This window comes from Capricornis sumatraensis, chromosome 3 (assembly GCF_032405125.1).
Source record: "Capricornis sumatraensis isolate serow.1 chromosome 3, serow.2, whole genome shotgun sequence".
Taxonomy (NCBI): Eukaryota; Metazoa; Chordata; class Mammalia; order Artiodactyla; family Bovidae; genus Capricornis; species Capricornis sumatraensis.
Genome location: NC_091071.1, coordinates 179,387,117 through 179,408,143, shown reverse-complemented (window position 1 = coordinate 179,408,143; position 21,027 = coordinate 179,387,117). Strand labels below are relative to the sequence as shown.

Genomic DNA, 21,027 nt, shown 5'->3' with positions numbered 1-21,027 from the left:
GGCTCCGCCTGAGAACCCACCGGCTCACTAGGAGCTCACAGTTCAAGAGTTTCAGTCTGGGGAGGGACGTGATCAGTGTGCTCAGAACTTTCTGTCCTGGGTGGAGACTGCCTTGGGAGGAACAGGCGAGGCCAGGGAGGCCTCAGGGCTGTCGCAGGCTCTCTGACTTGGGTCATTGTTCGGACTCTGCTGCCTCCTCCGTGCTTCCCAAACTCTGTTCACTTCCCTTGACTAAAGAGGTTCCTGAGACGCAGAGAGGTTAAGCAACTTGCCTGAGGCCACACAGCATGGCAGGGCACCCAGGTACTGGTTCCTCAGCCGGAGTCTCAAGGGTGGAAGCAGGTGGTGAGTAACTTGCAGAGAGGGGCTCGCCGGAGTGCCACGGACCATCATCATCCGCAGGCCCCCTCGTGCCTTTAAGTGTTGCCCTTTGGCGTCTCAGAGGACGGGTGGTGCCCCTGGGGGGCCGGGGGAGGAGCTGGGTCACTGCTGGTAGCTGGGAACCTGCCTTCCCAGTAGCCGGAGCCGTGTTTAAGCAGTTTCATGGGGCATTGGCTTCCTCCCCAGTGAGTGATTGGAAAACTCTCGGGCTGGGCCAGGTCATGTGAGGCCTGCAGGGGCGGGGGCGGTCTCAGGGCGGAGGGGGCTGGGGGCCCCGGCTGTGTATTACTGATGCCAGGAAGAGGCCTCCTCCTGGGGGCGGGGAGACATGGGGAGGAGGTCCCAGGGCCTGGTCACTTGGGGCAGCTGTCTTGGCTCTCTGGAGTCTTGCTTTGCCCCACCTGTGAGGCAGGGATGGTACTAAACGTGCTTCCAAGGGAGTGAACACATAAGCAGTGTTTGCTGAATGTGCCAGGCCGCACGCATTGTCCTCTTTTGGCTCTCTGTGGGAATCTTTGCAGGTTTGTAGGGTTATTATCTCCATTTTACAGATGGGGCAGCTGAAGATCAGAGAGGGTAAGTAATTTGCCCAAAGTCACACAGCTCATCAGTGACGGAACGTAAACCTTGGTGTGCCTGGCTCTGGAGCCTCCCCTTGAAGCCCCTCTGGGCCCCATCAGACTTCCTTGGCAAATTGCCTGATGGAGACCCGAGGGGCTTCTGCTTTCTGGCCACCCCACTTTGGGGGCACCCCAAATCTGGTCCAGCCCCTTGAGCTTTATCACAAGGCCTCAGAGCCCCAGTGGCCCAAAGCCCCTTGGTCGTCATTTCAGGAGCTTCCCAGGTGGCTCAGCGGTGAAGAATCTGCCTGCCGATGCAGGAGACGCGGGTTCGATCCCTGGGTAGGGAAGATCCCCTGGAGAAGGGAATGACAACCCACTCCAGTATTTGCCTGGGATTCCATGGACAGAGGAGCCTGGCAGGTACAGTCCACGGGGTCACAGAGAGTCGGACACGACTGCAGGACTAAACAGCAGCATCATTTCACAGCCACTTGGGGGCAGCATTTCAGAGAGTCTGACCCTCTGCTCTTTCACTGCGCAGGGCCTCAGGAAGAGCCCTGGGCTGGGAGCCCAGCACCTGGGTTCTACTCCCACCCCTTCCTCAAACCAGCCAGGAGAGCTTGGGCAACATTTCACCCTACCCCTGACTTCACCCTCAGCCTCAGTTTTCTCTTCTGCAAAACGGGCAGGTGGAGACTCTAGGGTCTCTTAATTTACAGGTGTGAGGTTTCTGGTTTCCGGGTGTCTGCAACAATCAGGCGTTTGCCACTGTCCTCCTACTCCCCATTCTCTGTCCCTTGAGGGGAAGGGGGGACTGGATTGAGAAAACCTCTCAGGGAGCCGTATAGTTAGATAGCGCTTATGGTGTGAGCACTGACGGGGCACCGCTGTGTACCTGGCCCGGAGTGGGCCGCTTTATGTGTAACTGAGCGGCAGGCTCCCTGATACCGCGGAGCTGGGTGTTATTGGCTACGCTGCAGATGTGAAAAGTGAGGTCTAAAGAGTTTGGCTGGCTTTCCCGAGGGCCACACCATAGTTACCTGCATGCGAGGGCTGGACTTAAACGCCCAGGGGCAGCGGTGGGGGTCTGTGGGGGATCGTCTTGCCTCTCAGCCCATCATATGGAGCTTTGGGCAAAACCTGCCCTCTGGGTCCCACCCTGTCCACCCACCCTGGAGCAGTGGCGATGGGGGCCCGATCTGCAGACACTCGCTGGATGAGTCACAGTGGAGATGTTGACGGGACCACGTCCGGGAGAGCAAAACCGTGCTTAGTCCGCTGTTGGCCAGAGCTCAGCCTCACGGGCAGCCCGGCCCTGGAGCGCAGGCCGCGACCGTGTACAGAGCCCAGGGAGAGCTCGGGGGCGGTGGGGGCTGAGGGTGGGACAGTGGGGTTTAGGACTGGAAGGGCCTTCTGGGATTATCCAGTCCCCTCTCCTGATTTTACATACGGGTCGTCTTAGCCTGGAGAAGGGCTGTGGCCTGCCCCGGGTCCCACAGCCAGTAGCGGCAGACCCAAGAGCCGCAGAGGAGTGGGAAGCTGGATTCGCCGCCGCACCTCCTGGGCGAGCTCACAGGGGTGACTTCCTCCTCCCACTTCCCGCCCCCTGTCCCCCCATCCCCCGGCCTCCCATCAGAAGCCCTAGAGCAAGAACAATGACAGTAGATGAGGGATCTTTTTTTACTAAGGATTTCCGCTGCAATTTTCTTTTTAAAATTGGAGTATAATTGCTTGGCAGTGCCGTGTTAGTTCCTGCCGAACGGTGTGAACCAGCTGTGTGCACACACGTCTCCGTCTTCAGCCTGCCTCCCGCCGCCCCGCCCCACCCCCAGGCCACCCCAGGGCTCCGCACTGAGCTCCCGCGTGGCGCAGCAGCCTCCCGCTGGCTGCCTCCTGCGTGGCAGTGCGCATGGTTCGGTCCCGCCTCCCCGTTCGCCGCCCCCTCCCCTCCCCTCACTGCGTCTGCGGTCTGTCCTCTGTCTTGCTGAGAGGAACCCTATAAGCACGCTGGGTGCCCTGGGGACCCTGGAGGCGGCTGCAGGCTCACCCCCCCACCCCCCAGCCCTGTGACTTTGGGCAAGGCCTGTAATCCTCTCGGCCTCCAGCTTGCTTCATCTGTGTCACGATTTAAGCAGACTCTGGAGTCCTAGCGCTTTGATTTCTGCTCTGGTGCTTCGTGGTCTGACCACCGAACACGTTTTTCCTTTTTTTGCAGTAAGACTCTATTAGCGTATTTCAGGACACAGGTGTTCCCCCAGAGCGCTTGTGCAGACGGAGAAACGCTGATGTCGGTGGTTTCCCAGGACAGTTTAAACTCAGGCCCTGTGGACTGATGGCTCAGTTTGGGGAGCCTCCCTACTGAGCTTGATAATGTGACCCTCTCCCGTCTCCCTGGGGTCCATACCAAACTGTTCCTGCTCCTTCCATTCTCTGAGGCCCCCTCCTCCCTGGAGCACAAGGCGCTTTATCACCATCCATGGTGGAGACGGCAGGAGTCTTCCGAGTAAAGCCATGCTGTCTTCCAGGGGCCATAGGGCTGGCTGAGGTGCTCCGCTCACCCGGAGCAGACTTGGAGAAGGGGAGGCAGGTGGCCAGGCCGTGGGGAGGCTGGAGCGCGGGCCCCTGGCTGCCGGGCTGGCTCTGCCCCTCACTCGTTGCTGACCGTGGACAAGACGCAGGCCTCAGTCCCCACACCTGTGCGATACGTGGCTGCGTACAGCGCTTTGCTGGTCCCCCGCAGGGCTGATGCTCTGAGCAGTGGGCGCACTTGTTGTTTGGTTTTTTTGACCATATGGCACGCAGGATAGCGCCCTGACCAGGGGTCGAAGCTGCATCCCCTGCAGTGGAAGCACGGATTCTTAACCAGGGAAGTCCGTGGGAGTGGGCACAGTTGGTACCTTCCCTTGCTGGGTTCTTGGAATCATCCAAGATGCCCTGGTTTTCTTTTTTTGACCGCGCCATGTGGCTTGCAGAATCTCGCTTCCTGGATCAGGCATTGAACCTGGGCCCAGAGTCCTAACCACGAGGCCACCAGGGAACTCCTAAGATGAGCAGATGGGAACTTTTCTCTCTCAAGATGTTAGATGTGCCTTAAGGTGCCGGACGCAAGCAGGTGCCCTGAGCACCCTGGGGACCGGGAGTCAGTAATTCTCATACGTTCGTGCCGCCATCGCCCCGACAGCCTGCAAAGAGTGCCCATTCTTGAGCCTCACCCCAGGAGACTGTAAGCTTGTAGGCTGGGGTTGGACCTTAGAATCTACATTTTAAAAAGTCCCGCTTTCATTCAGGTTGTTCTGAAGTCAGTAGTCCAGGGGCCACACTTTGAAAAGGGCTGTTAGACTCTCTGAGTCGAAGAAGACTTAGGAGCCTGACAACCTGCCAGGCGTAGTGCTGGCTCCGTGTGACCCTTCCCTGGTCACAGCCTTCAGTCACCAGCTACTCTGCTTCCCACAAGCTCGCATTTCCCAAGCCTGGCCGATTATCAGCATCTCCAGGAAGCTTTAGAACAAAATGTGAATTCTTGAGTCTAGCAAGAGAGTTCCAGAAAAACATCTATTTCTGCTTTATTGACTATGCCAAAGCCTTTGACTGTGTGGATCACAATAAACTGTGGAAAATTCTGAAAGCGATGGAACTACCAGACCACCTAACCTGCCTCTTGAGAAACCTGTATGCAGGTCAGGAAGCAACAGTTAGAACTGGACATGGAACAACAGACTGGTTCCAAATAGGAAAAGGAGTACGTCAAGGCTGTATATTGTCACCCTGCTTATTTAACTTAAATGCAGAGTACATCATGAGAAATGCTGGACTGGAAGAAACACAAGCTGGAATCAAGATTGCCGGGAGAAATATCAATAACCTCAGATATGCAGATGGCACCACCCTTATGGCAGAAAGTGAAGAGGAGCTAAAAAGCCTCTTGATGAAAGTGAAAGAGGAGAGTGAAAAAGTTGGCTTAAAGCTCAACATTCAGAAAACGAAGATCATGGCATCTGGTCCCATCACTTCATGGGAAATAGATGGGGAAACAGTGGAAACAGTGTCAGACTTTATTTTTTTGGGCTCCAAAATCACTGCAGATGGTGACTACAGCCATGAAATTAAAAGATGCTGATTCCTTGGAAGAAAAGTTATGACCAACTTAGATAGCATATTCAAAAGTAGAGACATTACTTTGTCAACAAAGGTCCGTCTAGTCAAGGCTATGACTTTTCCTGTGGTCATGTATGGATGTGAGAGTTGGACTGTGAAGAAGGCTGAGCACCGAAGAATTGATGCTTTTGAACTGTGGTGTCGGAGAAGACTCTTGAGAGTCCCTTGGACTGCGAGGAGATCCAACCAGTCCATTCTGAAGGAGACCAGCCCTGAGATTTCTTTGGAAGGAATGATGCTAAAGCTGAAGCTCCAGTACTTTGGCCACCTCATGCGAAGAGTTGACTCATTGGAAAAGACTCTGATGCTGGGAGGGACTGGGGGCAGAAGGAGAAGGGGACGACAGAGGATGAGATGGCTGGATGGCTTCATGGACTCGATGGACGTGAGTCTGAGTGAACTCTGGGAGTTGGTGATGGACAGGGAGGCCTGGCGTGCTGCGATTCATGGGGTCGCAAAGAGTCGGAGACGACTGAGTGACGGAACTGAACGGAACTGAACTGAACCCTTAGCGATTCTAACCCAGCAGATCTTGGCTGGGATCAGAGGTCACCGTGTCTAGAAAGCTCTCCAGGTCTTTTTTTCAGTTGCTTGTCATTCTCTGATGCAGTACTCTAGGCCCAGGGAGGTGTTCAGGACGTAACTGTTAGGTCAGACGTGGCCTCGGACACCATGTCACGTGTGCCACAGCCTGGTGAAGGGGCAGAGCCATCGCATAGGGATGTTCAGCCAGATGGGAGACGTGTCTAGAAAACGACTGGGTCAGACTAACACCTGGGCAAAGCTGGCTGTTGCTGCTGTCCCGTCGCTCAGTCATGTCCGACTCTTTGTGACCCATGGGCTGCAGCACGCCAGGCTTCCCTGTCCTTCCCTATCTCCCTGAGCTTGTTCAAAGTTATGTCCATTGAGTCGATGATGCCATCCAACCGTCTCTGCCTCTGTCTGGCCTCCCTGGTAAATTCCAGATTGAAGCAGAGTCCTGAGACCAGAGGTCTTGGGTCACTACTTGTGGACCCCTATCATTTTTCATTCACTTGTTATTTTATCTACCCATCCATCCATCCATGCATCCATCCATCCATCCATCCATGGATCTACTAATCCACCTGTTTCTTTACCCATCCACCCATCACTCTTGAATCTCTCCCATGTGCTGAGGGCTGCACTGGGCACCGGAAGGACAGATGTAGAAAGCACTGTCTCTGCCCTCAAGGAGCTCACTGTCTGGTGGGGGAGTCAGAAAACAAAGCAAATGATTGCAGTCTGGAGTGTTAGTCTCTCAGAGGGGTGAGTGGCTGGCTCCCCCAGTGGGCCTCTTGGAAGATTTCCCTGAAGTTGGTTTGTGTTAAGGTGCAGAATGTAGACGGGCGGGTCCGAGGCAGATGACACAGGGCACAGCTTCCAGGCCGAGAAAGGGTCGGGGGGAGGCAGGTCAGTCTCACGTCTGCAGGCGCCTCCCTCGGTCCCGGCCTCCCCTTCACAGGCCCACACTGGTCTCCGGGGCCTTTTGGAAATGGGTCATCATCCGAGGGGCTTGGAGTCTTCAGAGCTGGCTGCTGCAGGCAGGGCCTCTCACTCGTCTGTAGGGTCATGGGAGGGGCCTTCCTTCCCCCACCAGCCTGGGCCTGGGGGCCTGGAGGGACTGGGGTCCATCACCCCTCCTGGCCCAGCTCCCTACCCCTCCCACTTCACGTCCCCACTTGGTTTGAGTTCTCAGGGCTGAGTGATTCGGGCAGGCCTGATGCCCTGGAAGATTTGGGTCATAAGCAGGTGAATATTAACCACGGAGTCTACTCCCAGGGAAAACCTGTTTGGGCTGGCTGCCTGGAGGACCGCCAGCTGAGGGGCGGGATGGGCAAGCACCCTCCAGCGGGGGAAAGGGCAGGCGCTCCGTTCCCCATGACCGCGCTCGCCTGGCGCTCCTGTCCCGCGGTCAGCAGCGGCGGTGTCTGGGGAGGAAACCGAGGCACAGCGAAGGCAGGAGGTCTGCCTCGGTCTGAACAGCCGGGGCGGGGGGGCCTGGAGCTGGGCCGGGAGGGTCTCCCGGCAAAGCCCTGCTTTCCACACTGGGCCCCCAGCGGTTTCTCCACTCCTCCGGGGCCACGCCACGGTGCTGAGGTTTGCTCTCTGACTCCGCTGAGCCGGGGCCTCAGGGTCTCCTTTTGCCAGGTGGGGGCAGGCTGGCATGGGCTCCCTGGCAGGCAGGGCCGGGCCCAGGACACCTGGATGCAGTGATTCTGCAGGTAGAATCCCAGGGAGCTCTTCTTTGCAACGTACAGAGTTCTTCTGGGGCCTGGGCATGGCTGTGGGACTGACCGCCCCGCCAATCACCTAAGCCTTCTCTGGGGGACCCTGTGCAAAGGGGACACCCAGGCCCCCCATCCCTGTCCCCCGGGAGCTGACCTGCAAGCAGGAATGAGGACGTAGGGTGGGGGCTTCAGGAGCTGGTCTTGCTAGCTTTGTGAGCACGGGCAGTGCCTTCGTCTGGCTTAGCTGCCACAGCTCCCTCTGAAAGATGGGAACTATACCTCGTGCCTCATCAGGCCATTGTTGGGGTGGGGTGAGACTGTTCCCAAAGCTCCTGGTGTAAAGTCGGTGCTCAGCTGCGCACCCTCCTCAGGCCCTCAGGGGGTAGTCTTCTCAGGCTGAGAGTGACCCACAGGTCTGAGAGGAGCTTCCTGGTGAGGCTCGCAGCCCCGGAGCGTGAGGTCGCCCTGCAGGCATTGGGGATGGTGGTGGCTCCGCACTGGGACGGGGGGATGTGGGTCAAGCTTTGTCCAGGAGGGAGCAGGAGGCTGCCTTTGGCTTGGCCCTCCCCCACCAGCCCCGCGGGCAGTAGCAGCCCCAGACCCTTGGCCCTTCTCCCAGACCAGACAGTCAGAGCGTGGGAGAGGAAGTGACTTGTCTTGCGCTGGTGGGAGTTGGTGGCAGAGACAGCCCGACCCCTCGCCCAAGGCCCACGGGTCCTGACACTGCTCTGTCAGTTGCTGGGGCCGCGGCCCCCGGGCCTGCCCCAGAGCCGGCTGAGACCCGGATATTCTGGGCCGTGTGACTCACAGGCTGGCCCTGCCTCCGCCAGCATGCTTTGGGTATTCCTTTCTTTGCTTTTCCTTAGTAAGGTTTCCCGCGGTGCTCGCCCATGCTTTCTTGGGGCCTGGAGGGGCAGTGGCTTCACCCCGGGAAACGTGTTCTGGGGGGGCTGCTGGACGGCCTGGGCTCAAACCTGGGGACGTTCGGAGGGTGGTGGGCTCTCTGTTCTCCAGCTGCCTGACTTGGGGCAGGTCACTGCGCTTCTCTGAGCCCCCGCTCTCTGGCTTGGTTCAGTCCCACCCACATTCATTGAGCCGCTGTTGGCTGCTAGGTGTGGCGCTAGGCCTTTCGGGTAGAGCAGCAAGCAGACTCAGCCGCGGGGCTCTGGGAGCCTCGAGAGAGAGCGGCCCGTCCCGTGGGGACCGGGCTGGTCCATCCGGAAGCGCGCGTGAAGCCCCTCACCCAGCTCCTGGTTTTACTAGAAGCTCCGCAGTCCAGTGAGTCCGAGTCTGAGTCTGTGCCAGTGAGAGCAGTTGCTGGGCTTCCTTGTCCATTCCTGTCACTTGGATTTCACACTTGTGAGCAGGAAAGCGCAGGACCTAATTCTGGAGGGACAGCCTCGCTCGTCCATGCACGTGGGCAGTGTGAGTCAGCGTCCCGAGGGTGAGCTGAACCTGCCGTGTTCCTGCGTGTGCCCTGACCTTGGCGAGGAGGACGTGCGACCCAGGTCACATCGAAGGCCGTTCACCCCCTGGCATGTAGTGGGCACCCAAGAAGTGTTGGCTGAGCTAAAGAGGGGGACCATGGCAGCCTGGGACACCTCCTAACAATTGACACTCGGAAGGAGGGCCGGCTTATGAGTGTCCATGCAGCCGGGAGGAGCCTGTCCTGGGAAACTCCCCAGGGCTGAATGAGGGCAGGTTCATCCCTTTCTAACGGGAGACCACCCCGGTGGCTCGGACTGTAAAGAGTCTGCCTGCAACGTGTGAGATCTGGGTTCGATCCCTGGGTCGGGAAGATCCCCCGGAGAAGGAAGTGGCAACCCGCTGCAGTATTCTGGTCTGGAAAATCCCATGGACGAGGAGCCTGCCCTGAGGGGGTCCTGCCTGATGTGTGGTGGTCCTCCCCCCAGCAGAGGGGAGGGTGCTGGCTGGTACCCAGCAGGCACAGTGGGGCCTGAGTCACGGCTGTCCCTGCCTGGGGGCCTGCTCTGGTACTGGGCTGGGGGCTTAAGGGGTGAGGGTGAACCCCTGAAGCTGTCTGCCTTCAGCTCCCAGGTGGTTCCTGGCGAGAATGTCACCCGAGACTTACTGTTTGTGTCCTGCTGCCTTGGGAGGGGCCCGCTTATTGAGGCTCTGCTGGGGACAGCGTGGCTAGACCCCTCGCTGGGGCCTTGGCGGGAGCACTCTGTCCACCGGTCCCCCAGCTTCTCCTCTTGACGTGCTGCCCGTGGGGGCCCCGTCCCATCAGCGCCCCCCGAGTGGGGTCCTCCCGGTCCCACCCGCTCACCTGAGTGCTTCCCAGACAGCAGGGGAGCCCAGTGCAGGGTGCCTGCTCGAGGCTGAGGGATGAAGGTGTGACTGTCCCAGGGGTTCGAGGCACAGCCCTGCAACCAGGTGGCCGGGGGTCCAAGCCAGGCTCCCCCGTGTGTTGGCTGTGTGACCTTAAGCCCTTTTCTTACCCTCTCTGTGCCTCTGTTTCCCAATCTGTAGAATGGGAGTGCTAAAAGTTCCTCTCTCGAAAGGTTGTTATAAAGATTGTCGTGATCACAGGACTGAAGGGCCTGGAGTCGCTCTGGGCCCTTAGCAGGAATGACTGCGTGTCAGGTGCTCCTTCTGGAACTCGCTCCTTGATGGCGCCGGGCCTAGTGCCTGGGCCCTGGATTCCACCCACTCAGCTCTGCCTGCAGGGGTGAGCTCCTGGGCCAGGTCGCTGGAGAGAGGCGAGTTGGGGCCGCAGAGGGGCCCCCGACTCCTGGAAGCCCCCTTCCGCCTCCCTCCCTCCTTCCCTCCTGCTCCAGGGCGTGCAGACATGAACTGTATGTGGTTTCCCTCACTGTTTCAAGGACCATCAGCCCCCCGTCTGTGTTCAGGGCCACTCCCAGGAGTCCCCCAGGCCCCCAGGTCTCCCCCGCAGAAGCCCCCCGTCTGCTTTCGACCGTGGGTGCCCAGTCGGTTCACCTTCCCCTGCTGGTCCACGAGCTTCGAGTCTCGGGGCCGCGTCCGTCTTTCTCACCACCGTGCCAGCCCAGCGGGGCTGCACCTGCACGCAGCTCGCTGAAGGTGCTTGGTGAGTAAGCCGTGCACCTCGGCGAGGCTGGGGGTCGGGTGGGGGGCCTCGCCTCTGGCCCGGGACAGCGCTCCGTCTGGTGGTTTGTTCATGAAATCAGTGATGGCTGCGAGGTACCAGAAACAGTGCTGGGCGCTGAGCCCGGGATGGGTAAGGCACGGTCCTCGCTCTGAAGAGGCTGCCCTCTCTCCCCACTTCCTGCCCGCTGCCCACGTCCTGTGTTCCGGATGCCATGCCAGGTGGTGGAGGCGCACGGAGACGCAGGCCGTGGTCTCTGCCCCGAGATCCACGAAACGGTGCAGGTCCTTTGCAGACTTGGAGCCTGGTCTTACCCGCCATGGAAACTGGTGGCGGAGACTGGTCTCTGTGTCCCTGTGACTGATAGCAGTAAGGTGACCCAGAATTAACAGGCCAGGGTCTGCTCTGACCCTCAGAGGACTTGACCAGACGCCCCGTGACCAGGGGTTTCTGCCTTGGCCCCGTGGACGCCGGAGCCGGACGATTCTCTGTTGCGGGGCTGGGCTATGCGGAGCATCCCTGGCCTCTGCCCTCTGCATGCCACTCGCTTCCCCTGCCCTCCCAGCTGTGCCAACGCAAATGCCTCGAGATGTTGCCACATGTCCCTGGGGGGCAAAGTCATCCCCGTGGAGAGGCACTGCCTTAGCTGGATCCGTGAAGCTGTAATTGTGTAAGCCAAATGGAATGGAAAATTTGAAATCCAATACTGCCTCCCTCCAAAACAAGCAAAAGAGGAAAAAAAAAGCGCCCACAACATCCCGTATTCCTTGGGTTTGGCTTAAAATCCAAACATCCGTTGGGAGGTGGGAGGGCCCTTGGAAGCTGGAGCAGCTGTGAGCTTCGCCGCCTCTGGGGAAATGGGCGGGGCCATTGCCAGGCCCGGTCCTCCTGTTCTGAGCAGCTGCGATGTAGGGCAGGCCATCCAGTAACCACGTGGAGTTCATGGGACCAGCATCAACCCTTGGAGAGTTGAATTGGAATGTTGGACTATTGCCCTCAGTCTCAGCTTGATCAGTCGTGTCTGACTCTTTGCAACCCCATGAATCATAGCACGCCAGGCCTCCCTGTCCATCACCAACTCCTGGACTTCACTCAGACTCACGTCCATCAAGTCCGTGATGCCATCCAGCCATCTCATCCTCGGTCGTCCCCTTCTCCTCCTGCCCCCAATCCCTCCCAGCATCAGAGTCTTTTCCAATGAGTCAACTCTTCGCATGAGGTAGCCAAAGTATTGGAGTTTCAGCTTTAGCATCAGTCCTTCCAATGAACACCCAGGACTGGTCTCCTTCAGAATGGACTGGTTGGATCTCCTTGCAGTCCAAGGGACTCTCAAGAGTCTTCTCCGACACCACAGTTCAAAAGCATCAATTCTTCGGCACTCAGCTTTTTTCACAGTCCAACTCTCACATCCATACATGACCACTGGAAAAACCATAGCCTTGACCAGACGGACTTTTGTTGGCAAAGTAATGTCTCTGCTTTTCAATATGCTATCTAGTTTGGTCATAACTTTCTTCCAAGGAGTAAGCATCTTTTAATTTCATGGCTGTAGTCACCATCTGCAGTGATTTTGGAGCCCCCAAAAATAAAGTCTGACACTGTTTCCACTGTTTCCCCATCTATTTCCCATGAAGTGATGGGACCAGATGCCATGATCTTCGTTTTCTGAATGTTGAGCTTTAAGCCAACTTTTTCACTCTCCTCTTTCACTTTCATCAAGAGGCTTTTTAGCTCCTCTTCACTTTCTGCCATAAGGGTGGTGTCATCTGCATATCTGAGGTTAATGATATTTCTCCTGGAAATCTTGATTCCAGCTTGTGCTTCCTTCAGCCCAGCGTTTCTCATGATGTACTCTGCATATAAGTTAAATAAGCAGGGTGACAATATATAGCCTTGACGTACTCCCTTTCCTGTTTGGAACCAGTCTGTTGTTCCATGTCCGGTTCTAACTGTTGCTTCCTGACCTGCATACAGATTTCTCAAGAGGCAGGTTAGGTGGTCTGGTATTCCCATCTCTTTCAGAATTTTCCACAGTTTATTGTGATCCACAGTCAAAGGCTTTGGCATAGTCAATAAAGCAGAAATAGATATTTTTCTGGAATTTTCTTGCTTTTTCGATGATCCAGCGGATGTTGGCAATTTGATCTCTGGTTCCTCTGCCTTTTCTAAAACCAGCTTGAACATCTGGAAGTTCATGGTTCATGTATTTCTGAAGCCTGGCTTGGAGAATTTTGAGCATTACTTTGCTAGCATGTGAGATGAGTGCAATTATGCGGTAGTTTGAGCATTCTTTGGCATTGCCTTTCTTTGGGATTGGAATGAAAACTGACCTTTTCCAGTCCTGTGGCCACAGCTGAGTTTTCCAAATTTGCTGCATGTCAAGTGCAGCACTTTCACAGCATCATCTTTCAGGATTTGAAACAGCTCCACTGGAATTCCATCACCTCCACTATCTTTGTTCGTAGTGATCCTAAGGCCCACTTGACTTCACTTTCCAAGATGTCTGGCTCTAGATGAGTGATCACATCATCATGATTATCTGGGTCGTGAAGATCTTTTTTGTACAGTTCTTCTGTGTATTCTTGCCACCTCCTCTTAATACCTTCTGCTTCTGTTAGGTCCATACCATTTCTGTCCTTTATCGAGCCCATCTTTGCATGGAATGTTCCCTTGTTATCTCTAATTTTCTTGAAGAGATCTCTAGTCTTTCCCATTCTGTTGTTTTCCTCTATTTCTGTGCATTGATCACTGAGGAAGGCTTTCTTATCTCTCCTTGCTATTCTTTGAAACTCTGCATTCAGATGCTTATATCTTTCCTATTCTCCTTTGCTTTTTACCTCTCTTCTTTTCACAGCTATTAGTAAGGCCTCCCCAGACAGCCATTTTGCTTTTTTTGCATTTCTTTTCCATGGGGATGGTCTTGATCCCTGTCTCCTGTACAATGTCACAAGCCTCAGTCCATAGTTCATCAGGCACTCTGTCTATCAGATCTAGTCCCTTAAATCTATTTCTCACTTCTACTGTATAATCATAAGGGATTTGATTTAGGTCATACCTGAATGGTCTAGTGGTTTTCCCTACTTTCTTCAATTTCAGTCTGAATCTGGCAATAAGGAGTTCATGATCTGAGCCACAGTCAGCTCCTGGTCTTGTTTTTGCTGACTGTATAGAGCTTCTCCATCTTTGGCTGCAAAGAATTATCAATCTGATTTCAGTGTTGACCATCTGGTGATGTCCATGTGTAGAGTCTTCTCTTGTGTTGTTGGAAGAGGGTGTTTGCTATGACCAGTGCATTTTCTTGGCAAAACTCTATTAGTCTTTGCCCTGCTTCATTCCATATTCCAAGGCCAAATTTGCCTGTTACTCCAGTATGAAAAGGCAAAATGATAGCATACTGAAAGAGGAACTCCCCAGGTCAGTAGGTGCCCAATATGCTACTGGAGATCAGTGGATAAATAACTCCAGAAAGAATGAAGGGATGGAGACAAAGCAAAAACAATACCCAGCTGTGGATGTGACTGGTGATAGAAGCAAGGTCTGATGCTATAAAGAGCAATATTGCATATGAACCTGAAATGTCAGGTCCATGAATCAAGGCAAATTGGAAGTGGTCAAACAAGAGATGGCAAGAGTGAATGTCGACATTCTAGGAATCAGCGAACTAAAATGGACTGGAATGGGTGAATTTAACTCAGATGACCATTATATCTACTGCTGTGGGCAGGAATCCCTCAGAAGAAATGGAGTAGCCATCATGGTCAACAGAAGAGTCCAAAATGCAGTACTGGATGCAATCTCAAAAATGACAGAATGATCTCTGTTCGTTTCCAAGGCAAACCATTCAATGTCACGGTAATCCAAGTCTATGCCCCAACCAGTAATGCTGAAGAAGCTGAAGTTGACGGTTCTGCGAAGACCTACAAGACCTTTTAGAACTAACACCCAAAAGAGATGTCCTTTTTATCACACGGGCCTGGAGTGAGGTCTCAGTTAAGCCCTGGTGTTCTCCTCCACCCCGCAGCGCACACCCTGGTTTTTAACGACGGATTCATGTGCGTACGTGTCGGTCTTTGCGACCCCACAGACTACATCCCGCCCGGCTCCCGTGTCCATGGGGTTTTTCAGGAAGAATACTGGAGTGGTTGCCATTTTCCTCCAGGGGATCTTTTCCACCCAGGGGTTGAACCTGCATCTCTTGGGTCTCCCGCTTTGCAGGCAGGTTCTTTGCTTGCTGCACCATCAGGGAAGCCCACAGTGATGGATTTATGTGACTGTTAAGCATCTGCCTGCCTGTGGGGTTTGTGGACTTCAGGGAGGCAGGAACCGAGTTCCCAGAACCTTCGTGGCACCTGGCATGCGGTCGTGCTGGGTCAGTTTTTGTGGAATGATTAGGAGACACTGTTGGGTGGATCCAGGAGATAAAGCCTGGCTTTCCTGGGAATGTCCCTGGTGGTCCAGTGGCTAAGCATCCGCCTCCCAGTGCAGGGAACGCTTGTTAGGGAACTAAGATCCCACCTGCCTCGGGGCACCTAAGTCACAACAAAGACCCAGCTAGGCTGAAAAGAGAAGCCTGGTTTCCAGCCCTGCCCTTGAACACTGTTAGGTCCCCAGAGGAGGGCACGGGGCCTGGAGAGAGGTCTCCTGTGTGGGGCACACACGAGGAAGGGGGACCCTTCATCACTCTCTTCCCGGCTTGCCTTCTCATGGGAAAGGAGATGCTGTCTCCGCCCCTGACTGAGACCTTGGCCACAGGACAGACCTCAGGTGAACCTGGCGAGGGGCTCAGCCTAGGCAGGGAGTGCACAGGCGTCTGTGCTGGCATCCACCGTCCATCCCCCAGCCCACGCCAGTGTGGCACTGTGGAGCGCCTGTTCGGTCTGCTGGCTGCAAGCAGGGAGGAGAGCGCTGGATCTTGCCTTCCCAGGTCTGTCTCTTCCCACAGGTCAGTTGAGGAAGCTCCTGATATGGTGTCAAGTGACAGGCATGGGCAGCCGTGGCGGGGGGAGTCACTGTGAGCTTGTTGCCTGGAGGGGGCTTGCTCTCCCTGAGTTTAGCATTTGGGTTCGAGCAAGGAAAGCAGCCTGGTATGTGCGTCTCTCTGCAGGCCGGGGGCTTTGCATAAGGCCAGCGTCCAGGTGGCTGGACTGTCTCCCTGGCGCCGCACACTGGGTCCTGGAGGTCGCCGTGTTTTGCCCCAGCTGAGGAGACTCAGCGCCGCTGCGTCTTCTTCTTCCCTGGCTGCGACCTCTCTTTCTGGAATCTGGACCTTTTCTGTTTGGCTGTGCCTGGTGTTAGTCTCAGCACACAGGGTCTTTGCTGAAACACCCAGGATCTGCACTGCAATGCACAGCATCTAAGTCCCTGACTGGGGATCGAGCCCGGGCCCCCCGGCCCTGGGAGCAGAGGCTTTCTTAACCACTGGGGCACCAGGGAAGCCCCTGGAGTCTTGACTTTGAAGGGGGCAGGTCGCAGGTGGAAACTCCGTGGAGCCGAGTATTCGCCTCAGGCCGGGCCCAGCAGTCCCTGAGCCCGTCAGTGGGCAGCCCTGGCTCTCAGTGGGGTCATGGCCCAGTCAGACGCTGCGAGAGGGGCTGCCCCCTTCTCATCTGGCTCTCACTGGCCCAGGAAGGCTCCCGATGACAGTGATGGGGAGGGCCCGGGGACCACTCAGCTCTGCCTGGGACCCCTTCCTTGTAAATGGGGCTGCTGGCCAGTTAGAGGGAGGTGCTCATTCATTCACTCAACAAACATTTGTTGAGCACCTACTGAGTTCCAGGCTCTCCTCAAGGCATTTTATGTGAATTATTATCTCAGTTACTGTTAAAGTGTTAGTCGCTCAGTATTGTCTGACTCTTTGCGACCCCATGGACTATAGCCTGCCTGGCTCCTCCGTCCATGGGATTTTCCAGGCAAGAGTACTGGAGTGGGTGAGTGAGTGAGTGAAGTCGCTCAGTCGTGTCTGACTCTTTGCGACCCCGTGGAGTGTAGCCCACCAGGCTCCTCTGTCCGTGGGATTTTCCAGGCAAGAGTACTGGAGTGGGCCGCCATGCCCTCCTCCAGGGGATCTTCCCGACCCAGGGATTGAACCTGGGTCTCCTGCATTGTAGCTGGATTCTTTACTGTCTGAGCCACCAGGGATATCTCATTCAATCCTTATGAAAGCCCTGTGCAGTGGGATCTTTAGAGTTTTCCTGTGGGAGAGGAACCAGGGAGAGACTGGTGGAGTAGCATCTCTGTCATAGTGAGGAAGTGACGGGCCGGCCGCTGTCCTGCCGGGGACTTCCGGGTGGTTCAGTGGATCAGACTCCCACTGGGCAGTGGGCGGGCTCGGAGCTCGCGCGGCGCCCCGCGCCAAGGGCTGTGAGGAGGGGCACAGGCATCCTCTGCGGGGCGGGCTGCGGGCTACCGGCAGCGTCTGAGCTGCCCCGCCCCCTAGGGGTCCAGTCACAGGCCTGCTGAGCACCGCACGGCTGTGCTCAAAGCTGAAAACGAGAGGACTGGTGTTTGGGACGGTACCCCCCCCCCCCCCCCCCCCGCCCCGGGGTCAGAGTCCGGGCTTTGACTCCCTCCCAGGACAGCAGGCTTCAGGGCCAATCTGTTTCACGGTTGAAACCACCTCCTTTCCCGCCGAGCTCCTCCAGCCCAGCCTCCTCTGCTCTCTGCCCTGAGCCCCAGGCAGCCTCTGGGAGGCGAGACGTTCACCGCAGGGGTGTGTGGCGATGGATCCCTTGGTCTGTTGAGGAAGAGGCAGCCGCTACAGGGGACAGACGTGGCCGGACGTCTCCACCTGGGGCTTCATCACGGATCGGCCTCTGATGACCTTGACTGTGAATGGATCTCTTTCCGTCCCTAAGCCTCAGTTTCTTCCTCTGTAAAATGGGCTGATTCCGTCCCTTGTGGGTGCCCCGCCCCCTTTAGAGCTTTTCTGTCCCTCCCTGGCAGGTGCGGAGGACAGGGAGCTCCTGGAACACACTCACGTCTTCCCTGCGGGAGGCTGTGGCACACAGTTAAAGGGGCGGCTTGAATCTCAGTGCTGCGCCTTGGGGCTGAGGCCTCTGGGTCCCCTGGAGCTCCGCACGGGGCATTTCAGGAGACCCCAGATGCTGCCCAGACAGCTTGCCTCGCCTTGCCGCTTTGCTGGGGTGGGCTGAGCTATTTTTTAGCTCCGAGTTCTGCACGAGTTATTTCTTCCTGCCCAGAGCTCTCTCTGGGATAAAGTGACAGCCTCTTCGCCGAGGGAGGCAGAGCTTGGGGCAGAAGAGGAGGCTGGAGCCAGGGTGGACCCCTGTGGGCCGCTACCGGGAGGCTCCCTCCACGCAGGCAGACTGCCCGTGGGGGCTGTGTGACCCTTCGCGGGAGAGCCGGGCGTGTGCCAGGGTCCCTCACCTGCCCGCCAGAGCAGCCGAGGGCTGCAGCCACGGCCGCCTCAGGGTCCCGTCCCCTCTCCCAGCCACGTGCTCTGGACTCACCGGAGCAAGAACCTGGTCTTTGGGGAGCGAGTTGGTAACAATGGTCCCGCCCACTGCACCCCTCCTCTGATCACCGCCCGGGGCTCTTCCCAGGTGGGTTTTGGGGAGCCGCCTCCTTCATGGCTTGGCCCTGAGTCTGTGCAGTTCTCTGGGAGGGGCCGTCCTGGCTGAGGCTGGGTTCTGCCGGGCCTGGCGTGCGGGCCCCTGGGCCTCGGCTGCCTCCTTCCCGCCCCTGAGGGTGGAGGTGGGGCAGGCCTCGGGGCTGGTGTGGACTGGCCTTCCCTCACTCACGAGAAAGTGTGTGTCGAGGTCTGCTGTGTGCCAGACGCTGCTCCAGGGCCGTGGATAGAGCGGTGGGTGTGAACGATGACGTCACGTTTTGGTCAGTGCAAGCAGCTGGATGTATAGACGCCTGGAGGGTTAAATACCACGAAGACGAGGAGGGCAGAGGCCGAGGACACGGTGTGCTGTGGGCACGCGTGTGCTGTTGGAGAAGCGGGTGCTTGGAGGGCCTCTGACAGCGGCTTTGGAGCAGAGCCCCGACGCGGTGCAGGAGGTGCTCCTGGGTGTGACTGCGGAAGAGTGTTTCGGGCAGAGCAGCCAGCCGGGGCAGGGCTGCTGGTGGTCCAGTGGTTAGGGACCCACCTGCCAATGTAGGAGACACCAGTCTGCTCCCTGGACCGGGAAGATCCCACGTGCCACGGAGCAAGGAAGCCTGGGCCCCACGACGATGGGCCTGTGCCCGGAGCCCGGGACTACAGCTGCTGAGCCCGTACACCCTGGCGCGCATGCTGCACAAGGGAAGCCACCCCAGTGGGCAGCCCGCACACTGCAGGGCAGAGGCGATCCAGGCGGCAGTGGGGACCCGGCACAGCCAGGAACAAGCAAGCAAAGCCGTCAGCGCGGACGCCCTGAGGTAGGGCGTGCGAGAGCCTGCACGTGGCCCTGGTGACTCTGGAGGAAAAGCTGTGGAGAGAAGTAGGGTTTTCAGTCAGGGAGGGCGGGGAGGGACTCATCAGGTGGGGTCTTGTAGGCCAGGGTGAGGAGTCCGGTTTCCACCGTGAATGAAGTAGGCATTTGAGGGTTTGAGCAGAGGAGTGACTCGGCTGCTGGTTGGGAACAGAGTGTGTCGGGCGAGGGGTGAAGGGGGAGCAGGAGGCCCGTCAGGGGCTGTGCTGATGGCCCTCAAGGTGATGGTGCTTTGGAGGGGGTGGTGGAAGGGGGAGTGGCCAGGAGTGGTCAGATTCTGGACGCATCGGGAAGGCAGAGCCACCGAGGTTGGTGGATGGGAGGCACGCAGGTGTGAGGGGCAGAGGAGCCAGGGCTGGGCCCGAGGGGTTCAGCCCACGCCCGCGGCAGGCTGGAACTGCCGCCAGCTGAGCTGGGACGCTTGGGAGCAAGGAAGGCAGGTGTCGACCCTGGAACGCACATGCTGAGTAGGCGCACTTCTGGGCAGAAGTCTGGAGCTCCTGGGGAGGTCAGGCTGGCAGTGTGACCGTAGAGGTGGTCTTTAAAACCATAGAAATGGGATGTTCCTGGTGGGCCAGTGGCTAAGGCTCCAAGTGGCCCAGTATCTGGAGGTCCTTGGCCCTTTCTGCAGCTTGGACCATCGATCCTTCGCCACGTCCAGTTCTGTTAGCTTGGAGTCAGACAGACCCAGACTGGAGGCCTGGAGTCAGTCCCCTCCGCTTCCTGGTCCCACCTCGTGTTTCCTGGGCGACTTCGGGAAAGTTACTTCCCCAGTCTGAACCTCAGCTTCCCCATCCATGAGAAAGACCTTTTGGTCTTCCCTGGTGGCTCAGATGGTAAAGAATCCGTCCACAGTGAGGGAGACCTGCGTCTGATCCCTGGGTCCCGAGGATCCCCTGGAGAAGAGAAAGGCTGCCCACTCCAGTGTTCTGGCCTGGAGAATCCCGTGGACTGTATAGTCCCTGGGGTCACAAAGACTCAGACACGACTGAGTGGCTTTGGCTATTCACTTTTTCCAGCCTGGAAATGCTCTGCTGACGGTATGATATTCTAGAGCCACGCTGGTACTGCATTGCCCGCGAGGTGGGCTTTGGGTGGGGAAACTGAGGCGCAGAAAGGTGAAAGGGTGGTGCAGAGTCCATGCTTCCATGTGTGTGTGCGGGTCCATCGCGTGGGCCGCCCAGGATGTGACCAGGGACCCAGAAGGCTCCGATCGGCAGTTTTTCTCCTGGCCCTTTAGCCTGGGGCCTCCTGCCTGGACTGGCTTGCTGGGGACGAAGGGGTTAATGTGCTGGAGGCAGAGGTGGGGGGGTGCCTGGAGGAGGAGGAAGGGGAGAAAGAAGGGGAGAAAGAAGGGGAGGGGCTGTTCTGGGGGCTGTGCTGGCTCTGGTTTCCTAGCAACAGCCCCCACGAGTCCCTGCCGCCAGGGGCCTGGTGCGATCCTCTGCCCGGTGGCCCCCTTTGGGTGGCTGTGGAGGGGAACTGCCCCCCACCGGTCCTGCCTGGGGATCCTGGACCCGGAGCGCGCCCAGGAGGTCAGTGCAGGGAGAGGGGACGCTCACCCGGGGCCGAGACAGGGCCTCCATTGTCCGAGGCCCAGCCACTGGCCAGCCTCACCCCTGCCCGCGGCAGGAAGCCCACTGAGCGGCCTGGTGCCCAGCGGGCAGGGAGCGGAGCTGGCGCTGCTGAGCCTCCAGCACTTGAGGCTCCTGTCCGTCACCCCTGCCCTCAGCCACAGTCCGTCTCCGTGACGCCCAGTCCGCGCTGCTCTCCCGTGAGAGCCGCCCTGCGCCTCCCCGCGCACAGCCCAGGGACTCGGCTCAGAGCATCTGTCTCTCTGCCCCCTTTTCCTTGCCTGTTGTGGGAGCCCAGTTGGGCAGGGAGTCTGGTGCACGGCAGAGCTCAGGAGATACCCACGATGACCACTTCCAAGGCGATCGCTGTTTGATCTCATGGGTGGCAAGGGTCCCGGAGGTCAGGCCGGGCGTTCTTGCGTTTGGGCAGCCTGGCCTCCGTGGAGCGATCAGCAGGACGGGGCAGTGGAGCCCCGGGAAGGGGCCTGAAGTCTGTGAAGGCCCCTCGGGCGCCGTCAGACGTCTCTCCTCCTGGACTGGCGTCTGACGGGCGACGAGAAGCAGAGGGTGAGTGCCTGC

The 21,027-nt window shown here is 57.7% G+C and overlaps 1 protein-coding gene across 1 annotated transcript in view; it reads left to right on the top strand.

Annotated features, from left to right (window-relative positions):
- The first annotated feature begins 260 nt into the window (after positions 1–260).
- Positions 261–21,027, top strand: part of ARHGEF10L (Rho guanine nucleotide exchange factor 10 like) — a 147,792-nt gene continuing 127,025 nt past the window's right edge. The window contains exon 1 of the mRNA XM_068966878.1: positions 261–303. The gene's annotated coding sequence lies outside the window, so the exon portion shown is untranslated. The remainder of the gene's footprint in view (positions 304–21,027) is intronic.